This window comes from Leuciscus leuciscus (genome assembly GCF_965113295.1).
Source record: "Leuciscus leuciscus genome assembly, chromosome: 12".
Lineage (NCBI taxonomy): Eukaryota > Metazoa > Chordata > Actinopteri > Cypriniformes > Leuciscidae > Leuciscus > Leuciscus leuciscus.
Genome location: NC_138736.1, coordinates 41285438 through 41298716, shown reverse-complemented (window position 1 = coordinate 41298716; position 13279 = coordinate 41285438).

Here is a 13279-nt window from a genome sequence, read left to right as displayed (position 1 = left end):
GCCATTTTGAATTTCTTAAAAGTAGTCAAAATCTAAATCGTAAAATAAACTTTGTTGCAATGGAAATTGCACCACAATGGAAATAAGCCCTAGGGCTTTATTGTGTTATCCTGACTTTGTTTTGTTTCTTTTTAATGTATGGTGCAAAGCTGTATCGTATTTTAAACAAAAGCGTCAAATAAAATCAATCAATCAATCAATCACTCTGCAAACGCTGCTTTAAATAATGTGTTGCCACAGGAGGCAACACATCAAATCTGGCTAAGCACTTGTCACTTGCTCATCCTGACTTGTTCAAAGAGTTCAGAGATCGACAGGTGAGTCCATCATTCAACTGATTTAATTTAGACTTTTATTCACAACACTGATCAGCGCACGTACATAAGAGCTTATTAAATATGATACGGTAAACACGAAAGCTCAAATGTGCTTGCATGACACGCTAGAACCAATGAAGTTTAGGTCTCATCATTTTTGCACTTTCAAACAAAAAAAAACAAAAAAAGACAAAAAAAATGTCCTTTCCCTTTGAAACATCACTTATCAGGCTTATGCTACTCTGAATAATACCTGAACTTCGTATTTTGAGCACTTCCTGCGTTGTTGTTGCTTTTGCCTCTTTATGATGACTCGCTGAATTTTGTCCTAATTTGTAAGTCGCTTTGGACAAAGGCGTCTGCTAAACGACTAAATGTAAATGTAAACAATCATATATTAATAGAATTTTAATAAATAAAGAGATTAGTGATATTAATTGTAATATTAGTGATAGTAAAATGAATGGCATATCACTGCCTCTGTGGCGACCCCTAGAGGAAGCAGCCGAGAGAGAGTGTTAATATGAATGTTAGAATAACACTTTACAATTAAGCTATATTACTCAACATTCATTTGGTAACCTGACCTAACAGTATTATATAATTTATTCATCTAGATCAAACAGTAATTTATATTTAAATATACTAATACATGTTTTAGCATGTTAACATTACTTTATGCAATGCATTAAACTAATATGAACCCAAACACAAACCAAACAGTAATCAAACCAAGATGAATAAAATTCTCTGTTGATGCATGACAGCTAATGGTTTACATGTCATTTCATTATTCTATTATTATTCTATTTGAATCTATTAGTATAGATATTAACCTATTTTAATTATATCATTTCAGGGTTTTTTTTATCAAAAATTTTCTTTCTGTAAAATAGTTTACAGTTATAAACTTAACTATATTAACTATATTAATTGTGAAGAAGGACTTGCTGTAACGGGGATCAGCCAATCAGTGGCGTTGTTTCGGGGTCACAGGGAGAACGCAGTTTTCGCGCCGACAGTTTTTAGTTTCGTTTTTGAGTTAGTCGTGAGATTGGCTGGGAAATGCATCGTAGATATTTCTGAGGTGAAAAGTTGTCGTCTGTGTCGCTATCCGTGCATGTGTGCGTTCAGAGACATGTGAGTACCCTGGTTTAAATGTTTACGTATGTGTATTTCGGTGCCTCGGGTTGTTAAAAGAGTCTATTCTGAGTTACTATGTAGTATGTTAGTATAAAGTTCGCTAGCATCATGCTAATGCCTAGTATTATTAGTTTTATATTGATATTGTGCTTATGTGTGTGCTCACCTGAAACGGTATAGTTATTATTTGAGTGTAATTATGGTTGAGTAGTAGAGAACTATGTTTTTGGTGGATAGTATTGAGAACTAGCAGTATGTTAATTCAGTTCAATTCAATAAGAAGATAATGTGTGTTACCTGGTATTTTATTTGGTTATTTGATATGTATAAGCAGTTAAAGCTACTTAAAGGGGAAGGTATAATAATTATAATTTATTACCTTTACTAATTGAATCATGTCAGCACTGTTGTTTAATTATATGCTAATATTTTCTTTTCTTTTATTGTTTATTGTAGAACCACACACACATACTGTACATTCATGACGACAGATAATCCTCTGCTGACTAACAATAAACCCATTGAAGAGATTCAAAGCATCCAATTGCATTCTTATCGATGCACCACAGTGGTCACTTATCCCCAACTAGTTACAATACAGTCCTATCAAGTCATCATTACAAATTGGTCCTTCGAGCCGGATCTTGTGTGTGACCGCTGTGCGTGAGGATGTTCCCATTTGTGAGAGAGGAGGCAACGCCACTTCCTGATACCCGCCCGAGACGTCAGATACGTCCGCCAACCTGGTTTGCTGACTATGAAGTCTCCCTGCCTGTTGTGGAGAGACCCCCCCAGGCTGCAGCACTCTCCCCACAGCCCCACCGTCAGATGCAGGAGCCCTACTACGGTGGTGACAGGATCGATCAGCTGTACACCTCCCAGCTCTATGATCCGTGGAACCAGACTGGTGCTCGCCCTAAGTATCCCAGAGAGTCAGTGGTCTCAGGACCCCATTATCAGAGCACCCCAGACCCACTGTCTCACAGAGTAAACCCAGGGGTTTCACCTGAAATATTAGATGAGCTGCAAAAGGTTAGGGAGGATAACCGGAGGCTTCAACTTATCGTAATGGAGATGCAAACACAGCTTAGTTCATGCAGAGGCCTAGATCCATCACACCACACGGCCCTCTCCCCTGCGGAGTACAGCCCGCACGCGCAGTTGGGAGTGATCGCCGCGGCCATTAGCCCACCAAGGCCCACACCAAAGGCTACGGTCCATAACACATTAGCACCTGTGCAGGTACCCAGTAAAGGAGAAGTGGACGATGAAGACTGGCCCCTTCCCCCCCCTCCAGTGGCAGATGATGAGGAGAAGCCACCGCTATCCACTACCACACTGCCCACAGAGTTAGTGGCAGAGCTTATGACATGCCTTAAGAAGATGGGGATCACTCAAGAGCAGCTTCCTGGAATGCCGGCATTTGGTAATGATAATCGGGTTGCATCTGGTCGGATGGGGAGGTCATACCAGCCAACGGATACGCAAGTCCGTCCACAGATGTCACCCCATTTTCCTTCTGAGCCAGGCACAGCTGATGAACAGAGACACGAGGACTTTCACTCCCGCCGAGCTACAGAGTACATATATCGGGGTCCTCAACCCACCATCCCAGACTTTAGTAGAGGGGACCCACGTGAGTTTGCTAGGCTAAAGACCTCCCTGGAAAATCTCCTCCCCCACGATGCTACGGAGAGGTTTAAATATCAGATTTTAGTTGATCATCTTAAATTTGAAGAAGCGCTCCTCATCGCAGATTCATACACCAACTCTACACAACCCTACACTGACACTATGGCCTCCTTAACAGAACATTATGGGCAACCTCACCAGCTAGCATTAAGGCGCATTGCAGACCTGATGGAGGCGCCTAACATCCGTAGCCAGGACATCACTGCCTTTAAAGGATTTGCTCTCAGAGTGAGAGCCTTAGGTGGCATGCTCGACCAACTTGGAGAGAAAGGTCATATTGAGCTTCAGTGTGGGTCTCATGTCACTAGGCTTATGTCCAAGCTTCCACAAGACCTGCGGTCTGGGTTTATGAGATACCTACATCCCCTCAGCATCCGTGTCCCTACGCTGTTAGACTTCGCCCGCTGGCTGGAGTTTGAGCTGCAGATTCAGGAGTATGGATATGAGTCTCGACCCAGAGAGAACCCAGACGGTAAGAGGGATAGACGGAAGGACTCAAAGTTTGGCAGGCTAACCACAGTCCTCCATGGAGCTGAACAATCTTCAAGTTGCCCGACTGTCCCAGTAGTCTTATCTACCAGTGCCAATCCACAAGGCAAAGTCGCCCTACCCTGCCCATACTGTACCAACGCCCTGCATTACCTGAACCAGTGCACTAAATTCAGCCAGTTAACAACTGAGCAGCGGAGAGATTGGGTTAAGAAAAACAGGCGGTGCTGGCGTTGTGGTCGTTGTCACCAGGCCGCACAGTGCAAACTAAAGGCCAGGTGCAAGAATTGTGATGGCAGACACCTGGAAGCTCTCCACGACCTTAACATTAGACCAGCCATAGTGACACCAGCCACAGAGAACACATCATGCTTAGTGAGTACTGCCAATGAAGTTCTCTATCTGGATAGGCCGTCCGGCAGCAGTCAGGTGCTCCTGAAGGTGACAAAGGTTGTGCTACATAATGGGGAGCAGGCCATGGAGACCTACGCGATACTGGATGATGGGTCAGAGCGGACTATGCTACTTCCAGCCGCTGCTAAAGAGCTTAAACTTAAAGGGGAGCCAGAGAACCTTGCTTTAAGGACAGTGCGCCAGGATCTTAGAGTTCTACATGGAATGTCTGTCTCCTTCTCTATTTCTCCTGCCAGGCACCCCCAAAAGACTTACAAGATCCGGAGAGCCTTTACTGCAGATCAGTTGGGCCTGGCAGAGCATTCCCAACCAGTGAAGACTCTTCAGCGCAAATATAAGCACCTGAGAGGACTTCCCTTGCAAACACTGGAATGTGTTCACCCCATGGTCCTCATTGGGTCAGACTATACGCACCTGATCACTCCAGTAGAGCCGGTTCGTATGGGTCCGCCTGGAGGACCAGCTGCTGTAAAGACCAAGTTGGGCTGGACTATTCAGGGCCCAACCAAAATTATCCGACAGCATCTTCAGCCACAGCAGTGTCTGCATATATCCACACAGTCACCCTCTGCAGAGCTCCTTTATCACGTGGAGAAGCTGTGGAAAATGGACGTATTGCCGTACAGGAGCGAGAAGGTAGTGATCCGCTCAAAGCAAGATCAAGAGGCAGTTCGCATGCTGGAAACCAGGACAGTGAGGGTGGAAGTTGACGGAGTCCGTCGCTACGCCACCCCCTTGCTTCGTGTTAGTAACATGCCGCATCTCCACGCCCCCAAAGATGCTGTACTGGCGAGTCTGCGGAGCACTGAGAGACGTCTGATGAAGGACCCAACACGAGCATCAGCCTATGCAGCAGAGATCCTGAAATTGGAGCAGGCGGGGTACGTGAAAAAGGTAGCAGATGAAGAGCTGGATACGTCAAGAGAGTCTTGGTTTATACCTCACCACATGGTGAGTCATAATGTAAAAAACAGACTCGTATTTAATTGCTCCTTCGCCTATAAGGGCTACAACCTAAATGAGCTTCTACTACCAGGCCCCACATTGACCTCCAGCCTGCTAGGTGTCCTGCTGAGATTCAGGGAGCATTCTGTTGCTGTAAGCAGCGACATAAAAGGCATGTTCCATCAGATCAGGTTGCTGCCAGAAGACAGATCCCTGCTTCGTTTCGTCTGGAGGGACATGAATAAAGAGGCGCCACCCGGTGTCTATGAGTGGCAGGTCCTCCCCTTCGGAACAACATGCAGCCCCTGCTGTGCAACGTTTGCACTGCAAAAGCATGTGACAGACCACAGCCAGCTAGAGGAGGATGTCCGGGTGGCCGTCGAGCGTTACTTTTATGTGGATAACCACTTACAGAGCCTCTCCTCCTCTACAGCAGCAAGACAGCTGGTTGACAAATTGAAGATGTCGTTGGCCTCAGGGGGGTTTGAGCTGCGTCAGTGGGCTAGTAATGTCCCAGAAGTTATCAGCCACCTTCCTAAAGGGGCAAGATCCCAGAGCAGCAAGTTATGGCTCACAGAGTCAATGGAGGATCCACAGGAGCTTGCACTTGGACTCCGATGGCTTTGCGCCTCGGACACTCTGGCCTACAAGTGCAACATCACTGACCGTCCCACACCGACTATGAGGAACATATATAGTACACTGGCACGGCTTTTTGATCCGCTAGGCTTTCTCGTTCCCTTCGCCACGCGGGCCAAAATCATTGTGCAGCACCTATGGAACAAAGAGAGAGAGTGGGATGACCCGTCGCTGCCAGATGACGCCCTCAAGGCCTGGCTAACTTGGGAGAATGAGCTGCAACACCTTCCAGAGATTGTCTTGCCACGCTGCTACTCAAGTCCCCCTCTGGACCACCCCAGTTCTGTCAGAAGCCTCCATATATTTTGTGACGCATCTGAAAAAGCGTACGGTTCAGTTGCGTACCTTCGTACGGAGGGTTCAGGTGGTGAGGTGGAGGTGGCTTTTCTGACTGCACGGTCGAGAGTGGCCCCCAAGCGCCAGCAGTCAATACCGCGATTAGAGCTATGTGCAGCGGTGACTGGAGCTCAGTTAGCAGTGCTGTTGCAGCGTGAACTTACCCTGGTACTTCATGAAGTGGTGCTCTGGACAGACTCCACCACCGTTCTTACGTGGCTTCAGTCAGACTCTTGCAGGTTTAAGGTGTTTGTGGGCACTAGAGTCGCTGAGATCCAGGAGCTGACTGAGGCACAAGTATGGAGGTACGTGGATTCTGCAAATAATCCCGCAGATGACATTACGCGTGGAAAGACCCTAAGGGAGCTGGCAGGGGAGAGCCGGTGGAATCATGGCCCAGCATTTTTGCGCTTGTCACCTAAGCATTGGCCTGCTAAGCCAGAGGCTGAGCAGTTGGATGCCACAGAGCTTCGCAAGGCTACTTTTTGCGGCTCCATCATCACCGCTACTCTTCCGCCCTTACTTGATGCCAGCCAATTCAATGGTTTCAGGGACATGATAGAGGCAGTTGTGAGGTCCCGCCATGGGGCGGCAGGTAGTCAGTCAACGCCATCTGCACAAGACTATCGAGATGCTGAGATAGATCTACTGAGACGAGTTCAGGTAGACTGCTTCGAGGAGGACTATCAACACCTTTCAGAAAGGAAACCTGTCCCTTTCACCAGCCGTTTGATTACATTAGCTCCTGAATTTGATGATCGACTTAAGCTGATTCGAGTTGGAGGCAGATTGCGTCGCAGTGATGTGCTGGACACAGAAGCCATTCATCCCATAGTTCTGGACCCAGCTCACCAGGTGACTAAACTCATCATTCAAGATGCTGACCGAGACCTCCATCATCCAGGCTCAGAGCGACTATTTGCGGAACTTCGCCGACGGTACTGGATCCTTCGTGGAAGAGAAGCTGTGAAGAGGCACCAGTACTCCTGCCCTGATTGTCGGAGATGGAGAGCGAAGCCTGCAGTGCCACAAATGGCAGACTTACCTCTCGCCCGCTTGCGGTTGATGAAACCACCTTTTTTCTCTACAGGAATGGATTGTTTCGGGCCCTTCATGGTCAAGATCGGACGGCGTAATGAGAAGCGTTGGGGTATATTATTTAAGTGCCTTACTACCCGAGCTGTCCACATAGATGTCCTGACTAGTCTCGACCAGGATTCCTTCCTGATGGCCCTCCGCAGATTTATCTCACGCAGGGGAAAACCAGCGGAGCTCCTGTCGGATCAGGGCACGAATTTCAGAGGAGGTGAGAGGGAAATCCATGAGTCTTTCAAGGCACTGCACCCCACTTTACAGGCAGAACTGGCCAAACATCAGATCCAGTTTAGATTTAACCCTCCAAGTGCGCCTCACTTTGGTGGTGCATGGGAGAGGGAAATCAAATCCATCAAAGCTGCCCTGTATGCTACAATCCAGATGCAGACTGTGACAGAAGAAGTCCTGCGCACGGTCCTAATCGAGATAGAGGGCATCCTAAACTCTAAGCCCTTGGGATATGTATCCAGTGATGTTGCGGACCCTGACCTAGTAACCCCCAATCTACTTGTGATGGGGCGGCCCGACCCATCGCTGCCCCAGGTGTTCTATCCGGAGTCCGAGCTGTTGAGCCGCCGCCGCTGGAGGCATACGCAGGTCCTTGCCGACCAATTTTGGAGGACATTTATCAGGCACTATCTGCCGGCCCTGCAGACGCGCACCAAGTGGCAGAAAGAAGTGGCCCCATTACAACCTGGTACTGTCGCCATGATCATTGATCCGCAGCTCCCGAGGGCGCTCTGGCCTATTGGTCGCATCACAAAGGTTATCCCAGGTGCAGATGGGAGGATAAGGACAGCGGAGATCCAGGTGAACGACAGGAACTATACCCGGCCAGTTGCCCGTCTTGTTCCACTTCCTGCCATACCTGAGACAGCACCTGAGACCACCAGTCCTTCTATGGGAAAGCAAATTTGACTGTGCAAATTTGGGGGCGGCTGTGAAGAAGGACTTGCTGTAACGGGGATCAGCCAATCAGTGGCGTTGTTTCGGGGTCACAGGGAGAACGCAGTTTTCGCGCCGACAGTTTTTAGTTTCGTTTTTGAGTTAGTCGTGAGATTGGCTGGGAAATGCATCGTAAATATTTCTGAGGTGAAAAGTTGTCGTCTGTGTCGCTATCCGTGCATGTGTGCGTTCAGAGACATGTGAGTACCCTGGTTTAAATGTTTACGTATGTGTATTTCGGTGCCTCGGGTTGTTAAAAGAGTCTATTCTGAGTTACTATGTAGTATGTTAGTATAAAGTTCGCTAGCATCATGCTAATGCCTAGTATTATTAGTTTTATATTGATATTGTGCTTATGTGTGTGCTCACCTGAAACGGTATAGTTATTATTTGAGTGTAATTATGGTTGAGTAGTAGAGAACTATGTTTTTGGTGGATAGTATTGAGAACTAGCAGTATGTTAATTCAGTTCAATTCAATAAGAAGATAATGTGTGTTACCTGGTATTTTATTTGGTTATTTGATATGTATAAGCAGTTAAAGCTACTTAAAGGGGAAGGTATAATAATTATAATTTATTACCTTTACTAATTGAATCATGTCAGCACTGTTGTTTAATTATATGCTAATATTTTCTTTTCTTTTATTGTTTATTGTAGAACCACACACACATACTGTACATTCATGACGACAGATAATCCTCTGCTGACTAACAATAAACCCATTGAAGAGATTCAAAGCATCCAATTGCATTCTTATCGATGCACCACAGTGGTCACTTATCCCCAACTAGTTACAATACAGTCCTATCAAGTCATCATTACATTAATTATATTAAGTTATGTTCCCTGTCTGTATTTTTTTTTTATTTTTTTTTTTTTTTTACATTTTGATACTTTTTGTTTGCACATTTCAGAGTTTCAAGCAGTGTTTTTTAATAAAATTGTTTCAATTCACTTAAATTTTGAGGCTGGTTATTTGTTACCTGTGGGTGATTTGGTATCGATACCGAGGTATTAGGTTCTGGTATCGTACCGAAGCCAACATTGTGGTATCGAGCCTTACCTAGTTCACATATTTAAATTTTTGAGATGTAAAATGGTCAGGCTTGTGCTGCAGGTCTATGCTATGGCTGTTTTGCCCTCAGGTCTCCGCGACAGTCACGTGACTGAAAACTATGATGGGAGTGGGACGTCAAAAACTGGAAGATCGTATGGAAATAACTCAACATTTCTACATTAAACATTTCTGAACTTACAATACACATAATACAAATATTATGTTTACGACTTTGGTATAGCGAAATGCTAATATTTTAAGGACGAAACCTTACGATAGTGGAATTAATCAAAGTGTATAACTGGTAATAAGTATTGCTGTATTTAGACGTTTAAATGTTTAATAAGTAAATACTCACAGGATCAAACTCCACACACTTGTTGTAGCCATAGACATCTATGCTAGCTTGAACTCATGCTTGAACTCCCGTCGTGTACACGTACCAATAACGGTTACGCTCATTAATATTAATTAGATAGTGTATACACGCCTTACCATGCGATGACGAAGGATTTATCATTTTTAAACAGCGATGTCAGTGAGAGAATGAGAAGATATTTCAAAATATAAAAAATTCACTCAAGATGCCTTCAAAGAAGCTACCAACGATGACTCAACAAACAACAAACAATGTCTAGAGATTGATATCCAATGTTTATAAAAGCAATAAGGTACTCGAGGCAAGTGCTGTATCGTGAATAAGTAACGGCTGAAGGGCGTTGTTAGGCACGACGCGAAGCGGAGTTTAATACAAATATTAAAGCCGAAAAATATTTATCTATGCAACTCTCATTAAGTAAAATCACTAAAATTCCTTCCGCTGGAAAAAATAGTCCCTGACCGTAAACAGCAACAGAAGTTACATACATTATTTCGCCAATAGATGGAGACAAAGACTGTCTTATGAATGAGTCAGTCGGTAGAGAAGACTTTTATATTGAAAAGACTCAAACTTGTTTTCACGGACAAGGAATAACGTTACGCAACTGACAGATGACTAACGTTATAGACACGGGAAAACCCCTTAAAAGGACAAGATATCGCAGCGGACATTCAAACGGATTATTTTATTATGAATATAGGACTGACCTGAAGGAAAATGCAATGTCTACTGTGAATGCAGGTAACTTTACACTCGCTTTCTCGACCTCTCACAATACTCCATAGCTTCAATGAACAATAGAGTGCCGAAGTAATGACGTCACTTTGTAGGCCAACCCGGAAGTTAGCGGCGCATGGGTTCCCTCGATCAAAAAGCAATGCATTTTCCCCATAGACTTTTGGAAAATCGCAAAAAATAAGATCTGTGTTCAACAAAGAGTTGTGACCCTTACACGTTTTGTCTATCAAGATAATCTTTACAAGTTAATCCAAAATGTATACATTTTGAAGCCTAAATAAAGCCGTCGGATATAAAATGCTAACGGTAGGCTATCAACGGACTACAGCACACCATGGACGCGGATCAACGTCATCATCAAGCTTCCTCAAACTCACTCGCTCGCTCATTATGATCTGCGCTGTGTATGAACCTATTTTACAGTCTATCTATGCTCTAGTCTATGGTATGAACACTTATCCAATTTTTCATGAGAAATATTGCCCATTCTGTTTTTCAAAAAATGTTAGAAACTAATTTTGTTTATGCGTGCCTCTCTGAGATTTTTTTAATCTTTTGTTAATGTTTTATTTATTCGTTTATTATTTTGTTAGTTTATATAAACTTTAATATTATTTTCTTTGTGATTAAGATTATTATGCCTGATCATTGTGCCCCAAATAAACTTTAAAGATTATCTTTCACTGTATTATGTTTGATTGTATGTTTGCATACCATTTGCTAATTCGCCAGAAAAAAAAAAAACGCGCTTTAACCATCTCAGAAGCAGTTAACGTTAGCTATGGCCGTATCAATTTCCATGTCCTTTTTCTTAGACGATAGAAAAACCATAGATCGAAGAGAGAACAACTATAAATCTGGACATGAACAATGCAGCTTAGATGCTGGTTTACTTGCCGGTATTGTAAGGGCCAGCATGAGGTACAAGGTTAATCGAGTAAGTAAAACTAGGGAGAGATAGAGGAGTTATAATAGTGTTCTATGTATTTAAGATAACTATACAAATAATCTCTGAACAAGCATAACACAGTTCAATTCCAAACATTTAATATAATAGTTGTATATAATTATATATGTTGAATTTAAAGAGAATTGTCAATAGCAAATGCTTATTATAATATATTATAATTAAACCATATATATGTTATATATATGTTCCCTAAATAACACATATATACTCATTTTGTTAACATTTTCTATTTTTACCTGGTAATCCACAAGCCCCAATGTGAGAGCCTGTGTAGTAAATTTTATCTCACATTCACATTACTGTGAGCTGACTGGAGTGTAGTTACAATAGTATACAAGTAGTATGCAATAGTTTAACATTTAATTTGTGTATTTGTCAGACAGTCAACTTACAGTGCATTAGGGTTATAGCCTACATATCAGCGTGTTCTCTGGGAATTGTCCACGTTTATATAGCACATTAAATATAGTTAACATTTACTACTAAAATAACAAAGATTAATATCATTGCCTGCTTTAACTACCGGCAATGCTGTTTACAAAAACAATCATATTATTATAGGTGGGTAAAAGCCAAGTTCACAAGGTGCAGGACCCACCCTTTCTATAATTATATCCAAACAAGTTACAATAAAAGTCAATAAACCAGGTATTATTTTGAATATTTTAATTAAACACATTTCTCAACGTAACGTTAGCCTTTAATAAAACTGCAGCGGATCTAATCTATCAAACAGTGGCAAAGTAAACAAGCTTTTAGATATTTTAAGAGAAAGACAAAAGGTATTTTAGCTGTTGATTTGGTTATGAAAAACGTTTATTCTTGCTACTGCTAGCCTTTTTTACTACATCTGGCACGAACCCAGAGTTTCCGCTGGATAACATCGGACGGAAAACAAACGAGATTTCATTCGATGACTTGTGGTTGCATCTCGGGACAAAACAAAAATAACGTTATGTAGGCTATATTAACTGAAAGGTAAACTTCTAAGAACGTGAAGCTGAAACGCGGGCTAGTGAGAGCTTTCATGTTTGTCATGATGACGTCTAAAGTCCCCGCCAAAGGATGTAGTCCCTTTTAGCAACTTGTTAGCAACCACCGTTTTTAAGACACAATAAAGTTTAAAAAAATCACAAGCAGGTTATAACTGGTGTGTTTTATGTCATAGATCAAAACGTGAAAATATTTAGAGGCTTTGTTAACCACAGACCTTATTTCAGGCGATTTAGCAAAAACCCATTCAAAAAACCCATAGACTTTAGGGCGAGGGAACCCGTAGGGCTAAAATGCTAACTCACTTCCGCGTTTTGGCCTACAAAGTGACGTCATAACTTCGGCACTCTATTATCAATGAGATCACACATTTGTTTAAGTTGCTAAGAGTGGTTGCTAGGGGTGTTGTAGTGATACATAGAACCATTGGGTGAAGCGGCCATAGCCGTGTTTTATCGTGAATAAAGCACAGCTATTAACCAATCAGAATCAAGGATTGGAACTAACCGTTTTATAAATATATATATTACATGGTTCGGTTGAATTCTAATGTAGAATGCGGTGTGTTATTTCTTGATAACAGCCGCTGCTAAGGGTAACACACCGTTGCCAAAACTGAGCGTTGCTATGGACGCAGGATTCTAAACGTAGAGACGGAACGGACTATTTTCTTTAGCGGAAGCAATACAATCGTTTTTAAATCAATAAAATCCTGTTTAAATCAATATTTTGTGTCAAATTATTGATTTATTTGGTGAGTAGCCATGTAATAAGCGGATAATGTAGAGCGAGGCGGTTGTTATAGCGAACACAACCCCTTCAGGATTCAAGCTCCGCTTCGCGTCGGGGTCGTGATCAGCCTGAAGGGGTTGTGTTCGCTATAACAACCGCCTCGCACTACATTATCCCTTACATATCTAACATTTGGATGCACAATAAAAGTAACTAGCTAGGTTAAACTAGCTAGGTTAGCTGATTATGTTTAAAGTGCAAAGATATCGGCATCAGTTCATACACTTTCTCCGACAAGCGGATGCGATGAGACCTTTTTTGTTTGTGCATGTGATGTTTGATATAAAGCCTATTCGAAATCAAATGAAACACAATATAAACGAGTCTCAC